The following is a 22,173-nucleotide window of genomic DNA, read 5'->3' on the forward strand; positions in this document are numbered from 1 at the left end:
AGCTTATGCAAGTTATATTGGTTCTAGATATGAACTGGGAGATGTCTCCTGGGAGTTCCGGGCCATTTTATGTCTTTGTTTCACAGCAAAAAACCTTACTCTGAGGGTTTGTTATTTGTGGGGTGACTGTGGAGTGGCAGCTCATGCATCAAATTTAAAATTAGCACCCTCTTCTCCTTATTTGTACAGATGTTTGACAGCTCTGTCACAAAAATGCAGTACTGATTTTGTTAGATCCATCACCTGCATTTGATACCATCTCCCATGAGATTCTACTACATCACCTCAACGCATGTGGCAACTTCCATTTGGCTTTGGACTGGCTCAAATCATTCCTGACAGGCCGTCAGCAAGTAACCAAGCTTGGGCCCTACCAGTCAGCCATGAAACGTCTGCACATAGGTGTTCTGCAAGGATCTATATTGAGTCCAGTACTGTTTAACATCTACATGGCCCCACTTATAGAATTGATATAATCATTTAACATTGAAACTACATCTTATGCAGATGACACTCAGCTGATTCTAACATTAGATAAACAATCCATCAATGGTGAAGAAAACTTCCAATACTGTCTCACAGAGGTCTTCCATTAGATGTAGCAGACCCACGTGATGTGCAAACTGGAAAAGACTGAAATCATGCTCCTAGGGAAAGTCAACAACTTCACCCCAGTCGCTGGTGACCACCAAACACCCCTCCGCCAACCAATACAGTGGAGGTAGTAAACAATCTTTGGGTAAAATTTGATTTTAACCTATCCTCCCGTCCGCAAGTACTATCAGTGGCAGGAAAACTGCGAGGATAGTACTCGCAAGGAAAACTGTAAGAGCAGCCCTAATAACTTCGAGGCTTGACTACTGCAATAGCCTCTATGCAGGTGCCAACAAAATTATCCTAAAAAAACTTCAGACCATTCAACACTCAGCAGCCTGCCTGGTACTCAAGCTGCCACGTCGCTCCTCAGCATCCACAGCTTTAAAAGTGTTGCATTTGCTACCCGTACACAAAAGAGTGTTATTTAAGATACTCGTCATCACTTTTAGAGGTTTCAGGGCCACTGGACCAGTGTATCTAAGATCTCGATTCTGACTCTATATCACCACACGTACTCTGAGATCTACCTCAGCTAATCTTCTAAAAGCTGCCTTTTTCAAATTTAAAACTAGAGAAGGGAGATCAGTAACCGCCCTAGGAGCAAAAGCATGGAATACTCTCCCCAGACATCTTCGTTTCATCCAATCTGAAGCCTGTTTCAGGAAATCCTTAAAAACCTGGATTTTCGGAGCCCCCAACTCTCTATGCTTCTCCCTCATTTAACAGTGTCAGTCTCCTCAAGGTAACTCAGCCCACCCGGTACCTTTCTTCAACCATTTCTGCACAGCAACAAGATACTCCTTCAGAGTGATAGTCGCGCTATAGAAATTCCAGTTACAGATACAGTTAAAAAGATAACATGCCCTAATTAATGATTGATTGCCTGGTCTTGTTTGATGGTAAAAAAAAGCTTTGGCACAACCCCAGGAATTATGTTTTGTCATGGCTGTGATAGGTAGAACATGCTTGACAAACTCCTAGAACTGTACATGAGAGATGGATTTAGTATAAATTCTGATTGGACCTTTTTAATCTGATGTGCTACCGTGGGTAAGATTTGGACACCTTGCAAAGTCCCTTTTCAAATCTCTTATTCTGTTCTTTCTGAAGGTTAAAGCAGCGGAACCTTTTTGGTTAATTCCCCATTTCAAATAAACCCTGTGCAAAAGGTTAAACAATGGGTATTCCTCTAACCAGGTGCAATGAATTGCAGATTCCTATATGAAAAGAGTGCTAACCCGTGGCGCGGTGGAGAAGCAGACAGGGACACAACCTATACATTTTCAAATGCTTTATTAGCAAGCCAACACAGTCAGGATACTCAGTACACAGCTTGTTGGCATAAAGTCTTCTTTCCGGGGTCTTTTTGTGGGTGGACGCCGTCTTCTCTCAGATAGTGTGGAAGCCCTCAGCTTTCCTTCACCACGGCTCACAGGGGGAAGATCTCAGTGGATCGTCAGTGGTCCAAAAACATAAGGAAACAAAAAGAAAGATACCCCGTAAGGAGGAGGCTCCATTTGATTAAACAGTGGTCAGGGACAGGGAGTGTGGGGACTAAGCACCAGATACCAGCACCAGTGTGTTTGTGCACTGAAGAGCAGTTATGCGTCCAACATTATGCCTCACAGCAAAAGCGTGTTACGGTACTCAGTTCCCTCCACCCCTGCCTGACGTGGGAGTACCAGCCAGGGGCGGCCTTAGGCATGTGCAAGCTGTGCACCTGCACAGGGCCCCCAAACCCCTGGGGCCGCCACGCCAATATATATCATTATTATATTAATTCTCTGAGGATGGAAACATATTTGCCTGGTGGCCCCTAGCAGGGATTTGGTGGCCTCCGGCTCTGTTCCATTTCCAAACACCCTGACCCCCACCCCTTTTCACTGGCCTCCGCGCCTGCGTTCCTCCGGAGTTCCCCTACCTATGCTCCCTGCCCAGGGCCGCCATGAGCCTAGAGCCACCCCTGTACCAGCCCCCTTTCCTCACATGGTTTCCACTCGGCCCTTACCTTGTGGAGCCACGTACCACCAGGGACGTGGCGGGCATCTGCGTGATACCGGATTGGGTCCAGCTCCCTCTCTGGTTCCCGGCTTAAAAGAGCATCCTCTGGTCCTTGTTCCAGCGACCTTTTCTCCCCGTCTTTGGACCTTGTCAGTATCGGCAGCCCTCGAGAGACAAAGAAGGTCTGTACACGCCCCTCTTCTTCCTCCGATTCCTTTCTCGCCATCCACGGTGTTCAAGGTGAACGCGCCAGCCAGATTGCTTCTTCCTCTTTTAGAGAGACTGGGTCACCTGGCCTAGTCATGTGATCAGGACCCCAGGGTGTTTTGTTCTTAAAGGAACATTCCTGGTCTTTCTCTGTAGGCACGGTCTGCAAATAGAGGAGGGGACAAGGAGACAGGTAAGGGGGCACAGTTATACAGGGCATACAGAACCAGACTGAACCGTCCGGTTTTGGCACTAGCACGATCAGGGATGACCACTCGCTCTGTGAAGGTTTTATTACCCCCAAGGTGATCATGCTTTCGACAACTTGGCTTATCGCCTTTCTGCGGGCAGCAGGAATGCGGTATGGTTCTTGCTTCACTATTTTCCCGGGCTGTGTAGGGATGGAGTGTTCAGCTAGATAAGTCCTCCCTGGGAGGTCCGAAAACAAGGGAGAAAAAGGGCGTAAAGTGTCTTGTAGCGTTTCTTTCTGTGCAGGGGATAGGTCGGGGTTGACAACAGTTTGTTCAGGGTGGTATCGTGGGTTACGACGGGGATAAAAGTGTGCAGATCTCTGGGAAGGGGGCCTAGCCATTTTTTTAAAAGATTGATGTGCTACAACTGAGTGCATCTAGGAGTGATTTGTATGTGGTAGGATGTCAAGCCTACTTTGTTCATGACCTGGTATGGGCCTTGCCATTCGGATCTAATTTTTGGTAACGCTGACGGCATCAGCACCAGGACCCAATCCCCCACTTTTAGATGTCTCCATTTCTTTCCTTTGTTATATTGAATTTGCTGTTTGACCTGGGCCTGGTCTAAGTTTTCATCAGCAAACTCTTGTAGTTTGTGTAAGAGGGTACATAGGCTTTGGGTATAATGAAGGAAGGATTTGGTTTCCTCTTGTGTTTCTTGTTCCCTCACCAGCCAGACTGCTTCTTCCTCTTTTAGAGAGACTGGGTCACCTGGCCTAGTCACGTGATCGGGATGCCAGGGCGTTCTGTTCTTAAAGGAACAGTCCCGGTCTTCCTCTATAGGCACCGTCTGCAAATAGAGGAGGGGACAGGGAGACAGGTAAGGGGGGCACAATTCTGTTATCCTGTCCGGTGTTTCAACCTGAGGGGGTAACTGTCCGTCACACAACCCAAACATGTTTAAATTGTGTGAAGACTTAGATCCTTTTTGGTTCTCACTCACACCATGTCTGGATTATAAGGTGAAAGGCTCTTTGTGGAGAGAACTGGGAAGTGACCAGAGCTCTTGGGGCACTAATTTCAGTGCCCATAGATTATGCTGGAAGACAACAGCCTGGAAGGTTCTTATCCAGCAACAACCCTGACTTGGGGAGTGTTGTCATCAATCACAGGACCTGAGGGAATGGAAAGCGAGCCCTTTGGGCATTCAAGATCTATACCCCTGCACTATGGGGAAGTACAAGTCCCCTTGTGACTGTCTTCTGAAATAACCTAGAGCGCAAATCAATTTCTTATTTAACCTCTTAAAAACTTGAGATTCAATTGAATTGCAAATCACACTTTTTTAAATAATTTCATTGAAACAAATGAAAATTTGTTCCGTACAGTTGTCATCCAAGATGGTGATGATTTCAGAGTGTTGGAGAACATTGTGCATTCAAAAACGTAATTGAGAAAATTAAATATAGCATTTAGTCGTCCACAAAATGTACAAATTTTACCAAATTACATACATCTTTTATGATTCCCCTAAAAAAACATATAAAAACAGCTTCCACCATATTGTGGACATTGCTGAGGAACACGTAGATGCATGCCCATGCAAGCCAGTGAAGACAACTCAAGAGTGCCATCTGCCTTCAAAAATTTTAAAAGGTCACATTTAATGTTAACATTACTAAGTAAACAAGGAGAAGATTTTTAAAAAAAAATCATACAGGAAAAAATATGTTGTGGCAAACCAACTAGAGACGAAAACATGCACATGTCCCAAAAAAAACTTCCGGAGTAAAAGGATTCCAAAAAATACAGGAACCATCAAGTCTGCATATTAGAAATATTATGCAAGGTAAAGAATTGTCACAATGCTTTAAATTACCCACCAGGTACCTCTAGTATGCTGCACCAGGGAGCTGCATTGCAGAGAGGTGTTCAGAGGCCACGTCCCTTTTTACTCTTCTCTGAAACGCAGCTTTGTGGTGCTTACTGGAGGTACCTGGTGGGCTAGTTGGCCCCAGGGACCCTCAGGACTCAAGGGTAATTAATCAACCAATTTACAATGTGCCAGGGGGTGCATTTGCACAGTGGTGCACAGAGGGGACAAGCCTGACATACCAAGTGTGCAAATGCACCCCTGGCACATTGTAAATTGCAGCTCTTTGGCGCTTACTGGAGGTACCTGGTAGGCTGGTTGGCCCCCAGGGACCCTCAGGATTCAAGGGTACTTAATCCCCTAACTTAAAATGCGCCGCAGGGCGCATTTGCACATTTGTCATATCATGCCCCGCCCCCCTCCCTGTACCACTGTGCAAATGCGCCCGTGGCCCATTTTAAGTTTGGGGATTAGGTTCCCTTGAATTATGAGGGTCCCTGGGGGCCAACTAGCCCACCAAGTACCTATAGTAAGTGCCAGGGAGCTGCCTTGCAGAGAGGTGGTCTAAGGCCCCGCCCCCTTTTTACACCACTCTGAAATGCAGCTCTCTGGCACTTACTGGAGGTAGCTGGTGGGCTATTTGGCCCCCAGAGACCCTCAGGACTCAAGGGGACTTAATCCTCCAATTTACAACACACCAGGGGGTGCGTTTGCACAGTGGTGCAGGGAGGGGGCATGGTCTGATGTGACAAGTGTGCAAATGCACCCTGTGGCGCATTTTAAGTTTAGGAATTAAGTCCCCTTCAATTCTGAGGGTCCATGGGGGCCAACTAGCCCACCAGCTACTTCCTGTAAGCACCACAGAGTTGGCTTGCAGAGAGGTGTAAAAAGGGGCATGGCTTCGGGCCACCTCTCTGTAACGCAGCTCTGTGGCGCTTACTGGAGGTACATGGTGGGCTAGTTGGCCCTATCAGGATTCAAGTGGAATTAATCCCCCAAATTAAAACCCGCCTGGGCGCGCGTTTGCACAGTGGTGAAGGTAGGGGGAGGGGCCTGATGGGACATGTGTGTACTTATGCAATCACTCCACCAAAACCCAAGCACTTATAAATTCATCATGCACTCTCCTTGCAGCACTCTAATCATCCAGTCACTACCCATGCACTCATGCAATGACCCATGCACTAACTCATGCACTGCTACAATACCCTGAGCAGTACCCTTGCAGTCCAGCCATTGCCCTGTCAATACACATGCACTCCTCCAATCACCCAGCAAGCACCATGTACTTATCCAATCATTCCGCCAAAACCCAGGCACTTATAAATTCACCATGCACTCTCCTTGCAGTACTCTAATCTTCCAGTCAGTACCCATGTCCTCATGGAGTGACCCAGGCACTAACACATACACTGCTACAATCCCCTGTGCATTACCCATGCAGACCTCTAACCACCTACACAGTACTGATTCACTCCTCCAATTACCCAGATTGTACCCATGCACTCTAGAAATCCCTCTGTCACTACCCATGCACTTCTCCAATCACCCATCCAGCATCATATACTTATCCAATCACGCCGCCAAAACCCAAGCAGTTATAAAACCACCATGCACTGTCCTTGCAGCACTCTAATCATCCAGTCGCTACCCATGTACTCATGCAGTGACCCAGGCACTATCTCATGGCAAATACAGAGGAGGTCATGCTCATTACAGGGGTACTCCAACGCAAAACAGTGGTGTTGGTAGGATAGGCCCAGCTATCCAGTATATGGTTATCAAATGACTGTGATCCCTGCTTAGAGGAGGGGTGAACAAGACTAACAATGTCATACAGGGTTGGCATAACTCCTTAACCTGTACAATTGGCAAACCTCATCATTCATTTTATCATTTCATGGATTTGAAAGAAAAAGAAATTAGAGAAACACAATATTTTTGTGATAGTCTGCAAACATAAATATCTAAAAACAAATCAAAGGAATTGAATGCACAATTGTTTTCTAAAGTACAACAATTTAGCACATTTTTCAGAGAAGACTACCACAAACGAATTGCCTACATACTACACTACTAACAGTAAAACAAAATCCATGTATTAACATACCCAAAACCCTCGAACATATTTAATAAGCACTACAATATTACAAAAACAACCACTAAAAATTATAAAACATTTTAAATTACATTCAAAAAGAGGGAGGTGCCTTTGTCAGGGGAGACCTCTGGCAGGCCCCTCACTTGCATTAAAATCAAAGCATCTTTAAATTCTTCCTGTTCCTCATTCCAGTGTCCAAACTAAAACCCTCCAAAATCAAAGAAACTCTCCAGGAAAAATGAAATGATAAATAACCATAGTGAGCTTTTTACCCAAAAGGTAAAGAGCTGCTCGAGAAAACTTGAAAAATGCAGTAGATAAAGTCTGTATTTTGAGGGAGATCCTCAAAATCCCTATTCTGGTAACAGCAAAATGCCTCAAATCCATTCATGCCATTAAAGCAAATTCAAGACCAACCAAAACCTGAAAACAGAAAAAGTTTTTTTTAAAAGCGGTCCAAACATGATTTAAAAATGAAGGTGAGAGTAATTTTGTCAGGAGAGATACTGACCCTACTCTATCCTTTGAAATCATAGCCCTTTGTCTTCATCCATCTCCTCCATCCAAGACCAAAACCAGTCAGAACCCAAAAGTCCTAAAAAGTCAGAAACTCTTACCTAAACTAACATACCTTTCCCTGCAACAAACCTACTTTAAAGTACTATTCGAAGAAACATAATAGGTTTCTTACTTTTCCACAGCATCACCTTTTCATTGATGACCATGATGCTCTAACTACAGACAGAACAGCTGTATCCTGATGGCAAAATGGCAGCACAGAAAGGAAAAAAATACAATTTTCCCCACAGAAATTAGTGCAAATCTGTAATATTAAAGGACAACAAAATGGTTTAAAAAAGTTTGTAAATACTAATAAATTCTTTTTACTGTTGTAAATTATTTTAAAACACTATATTGTGTATATCAAAAATCTATAATAAATATATTAAATCATGTGTATTGATATAAATCAAGCAATATTTTTAAATGATGTAATACATAAGATAAATATTACCAAAAATAAATGTTTGTATTTTTTATTCAGTGTTACTATTGTATGGCTTCATTTATTTTAAATATTATCTATTTCTGCTAATGAAACTGTAATTTATTGTTACAGTTTAAATTATTAAAATTACTTAATAATTTTAAAAACCTACCTCCATGATGGGAAGTAACAACTTCTGATATAATGACTCCAGTGTAACCGCCTCCGATGTTACACTCATCACAAAGTAAAAACACTGTCACATGTACATCGAAGTAGTAACACTGGTCTAGTTTTATTGTGGCATCATTGGCTTATTGAAAGCCAGGGCTTGGACTCAAAGAAAAACACATAGCTGAGACATGGTGTGGATACCACAAATACATTTCAGTTGAGGCGGCAAGTGGATTCCCTGAAATATTTAGGGCCTGATTGCGATGTTGGATGGGCTGTTGCGGATTGGGAACCAACCGGCCTCAGGTGGCGGTTCTGACAGCATTATTTAGCTGCGACTCACATGGCACGGTCGGAAACATCAATTTTTCCATGGGAGCTTGTGCAGCAGGCTGAAACCGCACGCAGCACAAGCGCCCATTGAAAAATGCACCTCACAGTACCTGCCACACGGTGCAGGGATGTTTATGGGGGCACCATAGGGGCCCCACAGGGTCAAATGCTGATGGCCAGGAGGGAAGGGGGCCTGCTAGGTGCCCTCAAAGTCAGTTTCCGACAGCCAATCACAACGGCGGAAAAGCCATCCTTAAGGCATTATGAGAGCTTTATGACTGCCCGACGGACTTCTTGAGCCTGTCGGAACCGCGTTGGATTTCCTAGCCAGTTTAAACTCTGACCACCATAATCATAATACGGCTGTCAGACTTTAAACCTACCATGTCGATCAGAAAGCCTCCGACCAGGTGCAGACATCCAAAATACAGGTCTCAAAGGTACAAACAGGCATTCCCCGGGGGAGGTTGCAAACAGCCACAAAATGGCCATTGGTGAGGGATATTGCCTTGAAGGAGTTTTTACTAAGGCAGGGATTGATTTGCCAAATGTGCGAGTATATTCTCCTGTAAAGACACAGCTTCTTGGCAAAATACTGAGATACCATGTAATAAAATATGGTGCTTTCCCCTAAAGATGTTTTCAGATTGAAGGCTCCACCTTTAACATTGGAGTCAATCTACTCATCCTACCAGTCTTTGAGAGCAAGAGAAAAAACCCTGCTGATTTAAACGAATAAAAGACATTAGTTTTGAATTCTAGTTCTGCTGTTATATCAGCACTATTCCTTGCTACACAGCTGACAGGCAGCATAATCATTCCTTACACAAACACGGCTGATGCAGCACAGGCAACAGTAGTGGAACCTTCTATCACAGTTACTACCTTGAAACCCAAACCCAACAACACATTATTGGTACTATGCAAGTGTTAATATCAAGACATAGAATTATCATAATTGCCAGAGGGAGTTGCCTTACACCTGGTTGCTTTGTGTGTAAAAAGCCAGAGATACCGTTCGCTATTGTGAACAAAAGATCGCCCGTCTTTACAGTAGGGGTATGGGGACGGGGGAGGCAAGCAACATCGCTGGAGGTGGCAGGAGAGATGGGGCAAGCAAGTAACAACACTGCAGGGGGCTGGTGGAACGGGGCAAGCTATCAACAATGCAGTAATGGGAAAAGACAGTAAGAAAGACAGATGGGGCAAGCAACGGGAAAGTAGGTGTCAAGCAACAATGCTGAGCAGAACGAGGGTGTAGAGACCGCATGGAAATGTTTTCACTCTTATGGAGTGCTACAACTAAAAGAAACAAGATCAGTGGAAGGAACACTGAGCAAGGATATAGTACTCAAGCCACGCTCTAAGGAAGGGAAAAACACATGAAGCGGAAGGTAAACTAATACACACTGACCAAAGAGAAGCAAGGAAATGAGAGTGACGGTGAAGCCAATTAATGGTAAGCAATAGGCGGGCGCTAATCCCGCAAGCAACAGCACAGAACTAAACATGATGTGTTGTACAGTCCAGGTATGCTAGATTGATACTACAAGTCACCTCAGAGTTCTGGAACATAATAGAGGATAGTGACCTTTGACCTGTTTCATCTATATGGCCACAGACCTCCTTGATGATTACAAACACAGTTCCAATGTAGGGGGTTTAATTGAGCCCATATATAATATTTCATCATAATTACACTAAAGTACCACTATGCCAGAACCAAGAATATAAACCTAGTTTCACTTTTGCCATTTTAAAATTATAGATAATTGTATGTGTTCCTATATTCAACAGCTTATGTAGTGATTAGAGCTTCTAAAAATATTAAGATAGCTCAGTAGGTTGGGAACCTGCCATAGATGTCTGTATTCAACCGGAATATTCACGACGTGAGTTCTGGAAGGGTCCCATCCCTTTCCACTCACCGAAGGGTAATAAAAAGACTGCCTCTGAGATTAATAAAAACCCCTATTATGTGTATCAGAAGCCATGTCAATGGTATAGTATAAGATGAACAATTATTATGTTATGCGTATTTTTTTTTTGATAATCAATTTTTATTGAAATTTCTGGAACAAACAAGTTCATTGGTAGCAAGTCACACATCACAGTTAAAACACTTCCCCTCCTTGGCGACAACACAGACATATTAGGTCCCCACTGAGAGGTTACTTTAACTTCCACATAACACATTGACATAGCAAGACTAGGACCAACCCCTTCGACGCTCATGACGAGCCCAGCTCGTCATGGAGTTTTCATTGACTTCAATGGAAATTACATTCAAAGCCATAAAACACCTTAGCATCCAAGTGGTTAAAGATGGTAATAAGCCAAACCATTTGCCCCACACTTTACCGAATAGTTCCGGGCAGCCCCGGGCCTCAAAGAGAGACTCCTCCTGTACCCCGCACCAATCTACGCCCCTCCTCCATTTCTGCAGCGTTGGGGCCGCAGCTTGGGACCAACCGGCAGCTATGTCCCGCTTCGCCACCGCCACAGCTGTCCCCAGGAAACGCTTGTCGGCCCTAGAGCCATCTAGGCCATCAAACACCCCCAACAGCAAGTGCCTCGGGTCGTGGGGACCGCCCACCCCAGGGCCCGTGTGAGCTCGAGTTTCACCCCTCTCCAGAACGGCTCCAAGGCTGGGCACAGCCATACCATGTGGTAGAAGTCTGCTGGAGTACAGGCACAGCGCGTTCAAGCTGGGGAGGCTCTCATGCCGGCTCGGAAGAGACATGCCGCGGTGAGGTACACCGTGTGGGGATAGTAAAGCTGGACCAGGCGTAACTTAGATAATGTAGTCAGGGTTTTGGGTGCCATAAGGGCGTCTCGTCAGTCCGCCTCTTCTAAAGGACCCACCCACCCCTCCCACCGCTCTATAAGCTGCCGAAGGGATGTATGGCAATTATTTACCAGAGCTCGATATATACCGGACACACCCCCCTCCCCAGGTTCCCCATCATTAACTGGGCTTCCAGAGGACTACATTCGGGGAGAGAGGTGGGTGTTGGGAGGTGTATGTGGAGAGTATGACGGAGTTGTAAATATTTGTAGAACTGGGAGTGAAGAAGGGCATGCCTGTGTTGTAGGTCAGAAAAGGAGCACATGTGGCCCCCCACCCACACGTCCGCAAGGAGCGAAATCTCCACCAAGTCCCAGTGATGGAATCCCCCCAAGGACGAGACCTCCCTCAGCCAGGCACCATGCCATAAATGTGTTTGTCTAGTTAGCCTCCGATCCCCATCTCACGTGACGAAGGGCCGCGCGCCAGGCCGTGAGCACCGTCCTGGTGACTGGGGGTAAGGCATGCGGCACCGGGGAGCCGCAGAGGAATCCTTGGATCTGCGCGAAGTCCAAGGTACTGAGCTCCACCAGGTAAGCTGGGTCGGACCAGCCACCCGCAAACCAGTCATGGATCACGATAAGCCTCGTGGAGATGGAGATTGGTCACTCCCATGCCTCCGTCAAAGGGGGGAACCCGACAGTGAGACAGAGACATTCGCGATCGCCCACCTCCCCACAGAAATCGGGTGAGTGTGCCGTCCAGTTCCCGAAACCAGCCACCCAAAAGGTGGACCGTGGTGTTCTGCAGAATATAAAGAAAGCGGGGGAGAATCATCATTTTAAAAAGGGTGCTCCTGCCCAGCGGGTTGAGGGGGAGGGATTGCCAGTTCCTAAGGTCGGTTTTCATCCGAGCGACCAGGGGGGCAACTTTGAGGGCCCATTCCAGCTCTGGGAGCAAGGTTACCCACACGTACAGGTATTTGAATGATTGCCTCCGGAGGGGAATCACCGTTTGCCAGTCCAAACAAGCCCAAGAGGGGGGTGTAGGGGGACCAAGGTGGATTTTGTCGGGTTAAGACGAAGTCCCGAGACCTGCTCAAACGCCGAGATGGCCGCTAGGGATCTAGGGCCGGAATGCTCCGGATCCGCCAGGTAGAGCAGGACATCGTCCGCGTATAAAGCAATTTTATCAACCTGGCTCTGATCCCAGGCCCAATCCTGGATAAGGGAGTTCTGCCGGATTAACGCCACCAGGGGCTCCATTACTAGTGCGAATAAGAGTGGTGAGAGTGGGCAACCCTGACGGGTGCCTCTCCAGATCGGAAATGGTTCGGAAAGCTCACCGTTAACAAGTACATGGGCTCTAGGGCTATTATAAAGAACCCTGATCAGGCGGCGGAAGGGAAGGCCGAATCCCATTCTCTCCAGAACATCACCCAGGTACCCCCAGTCCACCGTGTCAAAGGCTTTCTCAAAGTCCACGAGAAGCAACGCCAGGTTTGGGGACAGTCGATGATGATGGGCCAGCGCCAGGTGGAGGCAGCGAAAACAGTGGCGGGTGCCCCTGGCAGGCATGAACCCACATTGATCAGGGTGGACCAGGTCTTGCAGGAGGGGCCGGAGTCGCTGAGCTAGCGCAGTGGCTAAGATTTTGATTTCTGTGTTAATCAACGAGGTTGGGCGGTAGTCAGAGCAGTCCAGGGATGACCACAATGGTTGCCGCATCAGATTCAGACGAGAAGGACACTTCATCGACCACCTGGCGGAAAAGCTCCGTCAAATGGGGGACCAGGTCATCTCGGAATGTAGCGTAATATTCCTGGGGGAACCCGTCGGGTCAAGGCGTCTTACCAGAGTGCAGCAAGGAGATGGCCCGTGAATTTCTTCCGGGGTGAGAGGGCCGTCCAGGGTATCAGCGGTTTCTCGGGAGAGACATGGGAGGTGGGTTCCGGACTCCTCCAACAGTCCAGCTAGGGAGGCTCCGGGAGGACGCGCTGCGTATAAGGCCGCGTAGCAGTGCGCGAAAGTTTGTGCGATGGTCGACGATGCCACTTGACAGGTTCCTGTGACCGTCCGGATCTCCAGGATGATACGGTTGGCCCTGGGGTATCACACCAGGTTGTGGAGAAGTTTACCATTTTTATCCCCCCAGCCGTAGATACGGGCCACCGAGGAGCACCAGAGCATTTTGGCCGACTCCAGGGAGAGCTGCCGAATCTCGTCTCGGACCAACGCCAGCTGCCTAGAGGAGTCGTTAGTACCATTGGTCAGCTGAGCGCGTTCCAGCTGGACAGCCCAGGACTCTAATTGCACCAGCTGGGTGACTTGGTCCGCGCGTTTGGCGTGGACTAGCCCCCTGGCCACCCCTCGAACCACCGCCCTACCGGCCTCCCAAAGCGTTCCTTGCGAAGGGACCGAGCCTGTGTTAGTGGAGAAGTAGAGACACAGTTCCTGGCCAAGGGACTCCACCAATGCGTAGTCTTGCAGGAACCAAGTGTTTAGTCGCCAGACCGCCCCAGGGCCTGCAGCGAGGGACCCAATGCAGAGTGAGATGGGGGAATGCTCGGAGATTCCCCTGAGCAGGATCTCTGCCCCTGACACCAGTTAGCAATCTGTGGTGGGCATCAGGACAAGATCTATGCGGGAATGGGTATGGTGAGCAGCCAACGTGTGTGTGTATTGTTCCCTGTGGGGGTTCCACACCCTCCAGACATCGCAGAGACCCACAGCCGAAGACCATCCTACAAGTTTCCTCGCGGAGGCCAACCGTTGTGCTGACGGAGTGCCCGTCACATCCCGGGAGGGCTGCAAGACAGCATTGAAGTCCCCCCGATGACAGTAAGGCTCTGGGGAAGGGAGGAGATCACCTGCATGAGGCGCCGAAGGTTGGGTGCCAAGAGCCCTGGGGGGACATAGGTGCACAGGAGGTTCACGGTATTCCCCTAAATCATCTCCGACAAAGCCACATACGTCCCCTGCACATCAGAGTCTGCGGTAACCAAGGTAAAGGGAAGCCCTCGTCTAAGGAGAATGGCCAACCCCCAGGAACCTCGGGCAAAGCAGGAGTGCCAGACTCGGTCAAACCCACATACTCTCACTCATAATTGGCGTTATTGTGTGCCTATGAAAGTAGATAGATGTTTTCCACACTATATCTGCTTCAGGACGAGCATAGATGACAGTTTAAAGTGCAGCTGCATAGAAATAAGTGCAGATTCTGGCTTGAATCCCCATAGATGTGTCTCATTGGTTTAATAGTAGAAAGAAGACAATAACTTGCTTTTATGTGAAGTCTGAATTGAGAATTAAATCATTTCAAATAACAGGTGTTACAAATACTTAATTTGATGGCATTCTCTTTACCAAACTTGAATGATGAAAATCTTATTGGGACATATGAGGGTGTGGCATATGTCCCTGAGGCAGTGCTTATTTAAAAACAATAAGTTCAGGTGCCCAAAATATTTCTTAGGAGACACCGCTCGCTGTCCCACCTGGCACCGTCCTCCTCCCCCACTGGCAGCTCGCACTGCATGCATGGACAGTGGCCAAAGCCAGATTGACATGAGTGGGCGAAATAAGCTAGCTGGAATTCCTAATGCAAAATGTTAAAAAAGGAGTAAAATATGTGCATTTATTGTGCAATTTTCACTTAAATTTAGTAAGAATGCACAGGCGCTGAAAGTATACTCATGAAATATTCCATTACTTTAATTGTCCATTTTGGGGGGTTAGGGTATACGAAGTAGTGCTTTGTTGTGTGTTCCATTGGTTCAAGTTAAAAGTTTAACTTAAATAATAAACCATTAATGGAGGTCAGACCACACAGTAAACCCATTGCTGTCATGTCACTAACAATCAGCATTAGGGGCCATGGGAAACAGTGGTACCTAGTAATCATAGAGGCTTTAGAGATCTTGACTGCAAAAGATCATTCAAAACACCTACCTCTCTTTGCTCTTACAGCAATTCATAGTCTATTCTGACAACAACCTTCCTCTCGTACCTTTAGACTTGTGAGGACTCCCCAATGAATCGCTACTAGAAGCTGGGGACCCCAACTGAATCACAACGGGAAGCCGGGGACGTCAGCATCAGCAATTTCTATGATTTGAACTTCATAACAATTAACAAAATTAGAGTAAGAAATATAGATCGAACAAATACACAATTTATTAAGTATATTTAGCACACAAACTAAAAATGTACAATAATCAAATGGGATTTTTCACAATGACGTTTTGTTTCTATATGATGAAGCAATATGCTAACATATCACTTTGTCTGTGCGCTTAATGCACACTCTCTCTTTGTTCACTGGTGCAGCGCAGCTCCAGAAATTTTCCATAAACCATCACCTTAAACCAGGGAGCTATTCACAAATTTCTCATCAGTGGGCCCATAACACTGCAATTCATTCATACACACATTTACTCTGCTCCGAGGATTCAGTAAAAACCAAAGGAGAGCCGCTTGATTATAGCGGAGTGTCTAAAACTAAAGTTTTATACATTGTTTTCACTGCAGTTTAATCTTGTTACCATGGTTTTATTAAATAAAACATTTAAAACACCCCACCATTATTTGTCGATGGATCAGCTAGTAAAAGTTAACTAAAGGAGAACAAGACCTGCTTAATTCTCCATTTATTTAATTTTTATTTAGAGATTAAATCTTCTAGCATGACCTCTACGTATTATTTCAAGGGGAAAATTCAATTATGCATTAAAAACCTGAAAGAAAAGTTACATTTAAAACAATCATTTATTAGCATGCCAGTTTAAAAAATAAGCAAAGACTATATTACCAAGATGTAGAGAAGCAGACAACAGCATAAGACAGACTAGTTCCCAAAGAACACCTCTCTATCTCTCTCGATGTTCCCCTCTCATAGGACTTTGCACCCATTCAAAAGTTAAAGTTAAGAAAAATTTCAAAGTCCCTGCGCCGTAGGAAAATTGCACAGTTCTACAGCATCTCAGGGTGCAAAGATTAAGTCGAAAAGCAAGCTCCTTTCATCGTCCCAAATGTCCTCTTTTATACCCTTTTTCACTAACTTATCTATCTAAAATTCGTAACTCTAAAGTCCTGGAGTGTCCGTGATTGATCAATTAAGGGATGGATGAGCATCGCCTCATCGCCTTACTGTTCAATTTCAGCAGAGTCATCGTTATAATCAATTGTTCATGTCATGCTTCTTCCGTTGTGTCCTTTAATTCATTATTCGATGCCCTATTCCCACGTTCAAGAGGCTAACATTTGAAAAAGTTGCCATCTATTCCAAGTGGCAGGCCAAGCTGTCCTTGACCCATTTCTACACAGGCACAGGCAGCTCGCACTTCTTCTCAGCGCATGCGTGCTTAGACCGCCATCTCAAAGTCACAGTTAGCTTCCATTTCTCTTAGGCCACATATGCCTCAATTTGGAAACTATTACAGAAACAAACTCAATTAAACGTAAAGCTGAGAAATAAAGCTCTTCTGTTTACCTCCCCCTTCTAATAATATCCCAGTTAGTATTTACCTAGGTTTAAGCAACAGATATGCGTGAATTTACTTACCAATCTTCCATGATTTATGCCACAAATAAACAGACAGAAAACATATTCATGCAATTTCCGATTAGATTATAACAAACGCATACTTTTTATGACGAGATACATAATAAATTAGTAAATTACGCTTGGCCATTATATGCACTTTAGTATCCCACGTTTATTTGTGTAGGTGCAGTCTTGCACCTGGCATTGCTGTTGTGGGGGTTGTGGTTAGGATCAGGATGGTCCAGGTCGGTGTCTGCTCATTGCTGCTTGTAGTCAGGGTTCACTCAGTGGTGATGCTTGTTAGTGGCTGGCACTACCTTTAGGCCCAAGGCTTGCTTTGCTACCTTCTGAGTTAAAGATATCTGGTATGTGCAATGGCAGGGAAAATTAAAGTCAGTGCTTGCCTGGAAGAGAACTAAATCAGGTTACTTTGTGAGTGTAATCTGTGAGTTGTAGCCTGTAGACTGTCCCAGATTGAGGCTATACCTTCATATCATAATACATTAAACACACATAATAGCTCACAGGCCATTTGAATCATTGAGTGGCTTGCAAATTCCCATCAGCTTTAGTCGTGAGCAGGTAAAGATGAGGGTTTATCAGGGTGTGACTTTCTTAATGCTAGATAGCTAGACCACAGAAAGTATACACTCTAAGCATGAAAATGTAATGCAATGTATTTTGTAGAAAACAAAAGTGAAAGTGTGAGTGAGTTGGTGTGCATTAGAAAACACTTGGAAGTCAGAAAGGGCTCGAGCCATGTGTTGTAGCTGGTGGGTTAAAGGGAGAACCATGAATGTTGAGAGAGGAGAGTGGCAGAATCCTCAAATAGTGAATATACAGTGTAGACGTGATGGGTAAATTTGCGATGAAAGGAGACATGTGAAGACCAAAATCCTGAAATAGCAGGCTGCGTCATAGAAGTATGTAGACAACAAAGAAACTTGAAGGTCAGAACTGGCTGAGTAGATTAGACTATCACTGGACTAAGCACAAAACAAGTGCAATACATCAGTTGTCACGTGATGGAAAGGCACTCAACATAATAGTTTGAGTCCTATCAGCCCACTTACATGGCGGAGCCTCATCATATAGGACATCTTGAACAGGGTCTGTGTACCGAAGCCCAGATGTATTTTGGCTTTGTATCACTAGGCCGTAGTTCAGTCAATGCAAGTGTCCTTACCAATGGTGGAGCTGATGAGTGCAGTGCAGAAAATAAAGTGATGTGTATTAAAATGGCGGTCAAGGCAAATAATGAATTTTTATTGATATTCACCTGGACGTCAAGTTAAAAAACAGTGTAGGGACAGTGTGAAAAAATCACTGTCTGTTTTGCTTGGTAGTAAATAGGGCCAACATGTTTCTGCCGTAAGGTGGATATTCACCGGCATTCGTCAGGGCCAAGCTAATTGGTATGCTACTGCAAAAAATGCGTCATAGAAGTACCACGAAGATGCATCAGTTATGCAAGAATTATGTTACTTTTCATATTACATATATTACATATGCTTTCTTAAACTGTGGTGCCTTTTGTGTTGCACTGGGCGTGTTTGATTGTGTTGTCTTGTTTCATTGTATTCAAGTTTTGTTTTGTTTTTGATGTTTGCTAGGGGTGTGCTGTGTTATATTATCCGGCCAGCTTGGGCTGTAATGTAGAATTGGAACTTTGGGTGTCATTATGATGGCGGAAGGACCGCCACCGCTGGGCCGGCGGTAGCCGTCCTTCTGCCATCACCAAGCTCATTACCCACCTCCAAATTAGGATGGCGGTGGGTATTATGGCGGATGCAAAGTCCGTCCGCCGCTTGTCCGCTAAAGGCAATTGCACTCATTGCCTGGTGGATGGTGTAGGGCCCTGAAATGGTGGCGGTGCCTAGCAGGCACCGTCCACCAGATCAGGATGTGGGTTGAAGAAGGCCCCTCCATTTTGGTGATGCCGCCATGGAAAGGCTGGCAGGGATTGGGGGCCTGTTACAGGCCCCCTTTGTGTGGGGGGCTGTTTCGCTGCACTGGGGGTGTACCCATGGTACCCCACTCATTTCCATGCACCAAGTGGCAGGCACTGTGTGGTGCCTGCCACGTAGTGTAGGGAAATGTTGTGCACGCACTTTTCTCATTGCGTGCGTTGCTGCAGCCAGCAGCACCGCCCGCAATGTGAAAAGCCCAGGATGCACCCACCAGTATGGCGGGCACGTCCTAATCACAGTGGTGGGACGGCAGAATGTCTGGCGGGCGATGCCAAACACCGCTACGATGGCACGGGGACCCAGTCCGCCTGCCATCTTAATCAGCCCCTTTGTGTTTAAAACCATGCCTGCCAAATTATGGAAGTGCTGACATGGGCTCTATATATACAATAAAGTACTTACTTTCTACCATCACACACACATTTGCTATCATTTGTCAACATTTAGACCGTTTTGACAGGGAAGCAACATGTTTAATGGTGTGGTGAAACGGATAATGAAGCTTGGTTGTTGTACTAGATAATGGAGGGAATTCACGGGTTGTGCTGCCTTGACATAGAAAGTACACTCTTAAATACAAGACGGATTGTACCTTGGTATATCTAGGAGATATTTACCAAAAACAGAAGGTTCTTGGTAATCTATTGAATTGGAAGCCACTTGTGAAAAATGAGGAACCCATATTGTGAAGGACTCGTTCAACAATTATCGTTTTCCTAACAGCAGCTAATGTGAAGCATGGACAAGAGAGCTACATGGTCTCAATTTTAAAGCCGCAGAGAGTTTGAACTGTGTTACTTTGCAGTTGTTGCATTTTTTCAGAAGGTAGGAGTAGAGAACTATGTGGGCAATTTTTCGATTCTAGAGGCAGCCAAGACCTTTTATTTTTTCTTCAACCCATTGACCGCGGTGCGAATTCCGCCTCGGTTCGGGCATTCTAACCAGTGGGTGGGGTTCAGACGCCCCCCGGCTGTCCTCCGCACATGCCCACCATCACGTGAGACAGCTGGGAGCCATCCGCAGCACCGAAGGGTTTAAGCTGGGTAAAAATCACAGAAGCAGACTGGCTCAGTGCCCTAAGCAATGATCAACTTAGTCCCATAGACAATCCTGACAAGGACATCAACAAGTTCAACAATTGGATCAAGAATGGCGCGGACTCCCTTGCACCAATCAAACCCAACAAGCATAGAAGATCAAACAAGTGGGCCAGCTGGTACACAGAAGACTCTGTCTGAGACACCAAACAACTCTGTAAAATGCTAGAAAGCAAATGGAGAGCTAGCCACAACACCACCGACAGAACTCCCCACAACGCTGCACACAGATAATATCACCAGCAAATAACAGATACCAAGAAAAAAGCACTAGTGGACCGCATCGAAGGAAGTTCCAACAGCTGTAAGGAGATCTTCTCGATCATCAAAGATTTCATCCCACCCTCAGCCACTGTCAACAACATTGCTGCCTCCCAACAAATCTGTGACAACCTATCCAACTTTTTTCACAGCAAAGTAGCAAACATTTACACACTGGTGTAGCAATTGCGGTCCGCCCCGGGTGGCACAAGTTTTGGGGCAGCAGCCGCCCCTGCTCTTAGCTGCCGCCTCGGGGAGGCAATCGCCCTCGCTCTTCAATCGGCCACCGAGGGACAGCAAATTGAAAAAATCTCGCCAGCACCTCCCACTGCTCTTTGATGTAGCCACAGTGGGACGGCAAGCACTGAGACCGCCACAGGCGGCCAAAGTGCTAGCTACACCACTGCATCTACAGTAACTTCACACACCAACCAAACCCCAGAGAACTCATCATCAACCTACCCATCAACAACCAAGATGGCCAATTACCGAAACAGCAACCATTCCCAGAAACCACACAGCAGCAATCATGCAGACCATCTTTAGGAAGTGGGGGTCCTTATCCCTCACCGCCACCACCAAATGCTGGAAGCGGGAGTCCCTGTCTCACACCACAGTCACCAGGTGCGAGATCTGGACCCCTCGTTTCAACGTTAGGCTAAGTAAGGACACCGTCTGAGATAGCCCTGCTCACCCCGTTAGTAGCTTGGCACGAGCAGCCAGGCTTATCTCCAAGGCATGAGTGTACAGTATGTGCAACCACACTCAGAGCAATCTAATGATATCACCAAATAGACTCCAAACGAGTTTTTATGAAACAAGTATAATCTTTATGTAAGCAGATATACGATATTGTGGAAAAGTAAATTTTGCCATGTTCTGTGTCCCTACGTGTTCCCCATGTTATGTTATATGTGCACGATTAATATGCATATGTATTCCCCATGATCGATTAAAGACGCAATTACAGTTGTGTCCATCTCTAGTATGCCAGTTTCCAGTTCTCGTGAAAGCTACGAGTATTAGGCCTATGTAAAGCTACGTTGCCACGTTTCTCAGTGTGCACGTTATTTCATTGTAAAGTCTCCGTTTCTAGGCCTCAAAAGGGCCCGGACTCAGATTCAGCTCCTGTCTCCTGAACCCTCGCTGAGGAGCGATACAGCCCCCACCTGTATCCCTGACCCTTCACTTACTTCCTGCCTCACAGTGCCCGGCTCGGCCTGGCTCTGCCTACCAGTCTGCCAAGAGTATGTTATGATTCCAGTTATCAGTCCAGCTCTCCTTCTCTGCATTCCTAAGCTACTGAATCGCATCAATAGTTTCAGTCATCGTCTAGCCTTTACGTCTCCATGTAAGAGAAATACTGTATTTATGGTCATTTAATATTCCTCAACACACACTACATGTAGAATAATGCATGCACCAGTCTTAGTGTCTGTTAGCCTTTGCCCTGATAACTTTTGGATTCTATCAACATGTTCTCTAAACATCAGATACTAGATAGTGTTTAGGTACATGTCGCTCTGACTCTCCAGACTTTCGTCTCTCCTTCTAGCTCAGAAGTCATAGCCCCCAGCTTCTCCCTAGTAACACGTCATTGCCAGCTTGCGCGCACCACTAGGTTAGAGGTCCCGGCTCCTTAGGTAGCCCCCTCCATGTTTCCGCCCCATTTTAGACATATTCTGTTACGTTTACATCACATGTCTATGTATACGCCCTGTTCACGCCTCCTGTTACACCTACTTTCACCCTTATCTTTCGCGACTGTTACAGGCCCCACCCACTGTTCCGCCTATTGTATGTACTGTAATGCAATTGTTTTAGTATATATACTTGTGTACTGTTATTAAAAGCCAGCGCGCTCATTCCAGATCCTGCCCGACAGCTGTCGGGGCCCCCTGTTGGCTAGCCATCCCAGATCTTGCCCGTGCAGGTTGTCCTGTTCCTGTCCTTTATGCTGTATTAAACCTGCAAACTCCTACTACCTCGAATCTTGACTCTTATTTATTGAGCTATCTGTTATTGTTATATCCAGTCAAAAATAGAGG

Source organism: Lissotriton helveticus, chromosome 7, assembly GCF_964261635.1.
Source record: "Lissotriton helveticus chromosome 7, aLisHel1.1, whole genome shotgun sequence".
Taxonomy (NCBI): domain Eukaryota; kingdom Metazoa; phylum Chordata; class Amphibia; order Caudata; family Salamandridae; genus Lissotriton; species Lissotriton helveticus.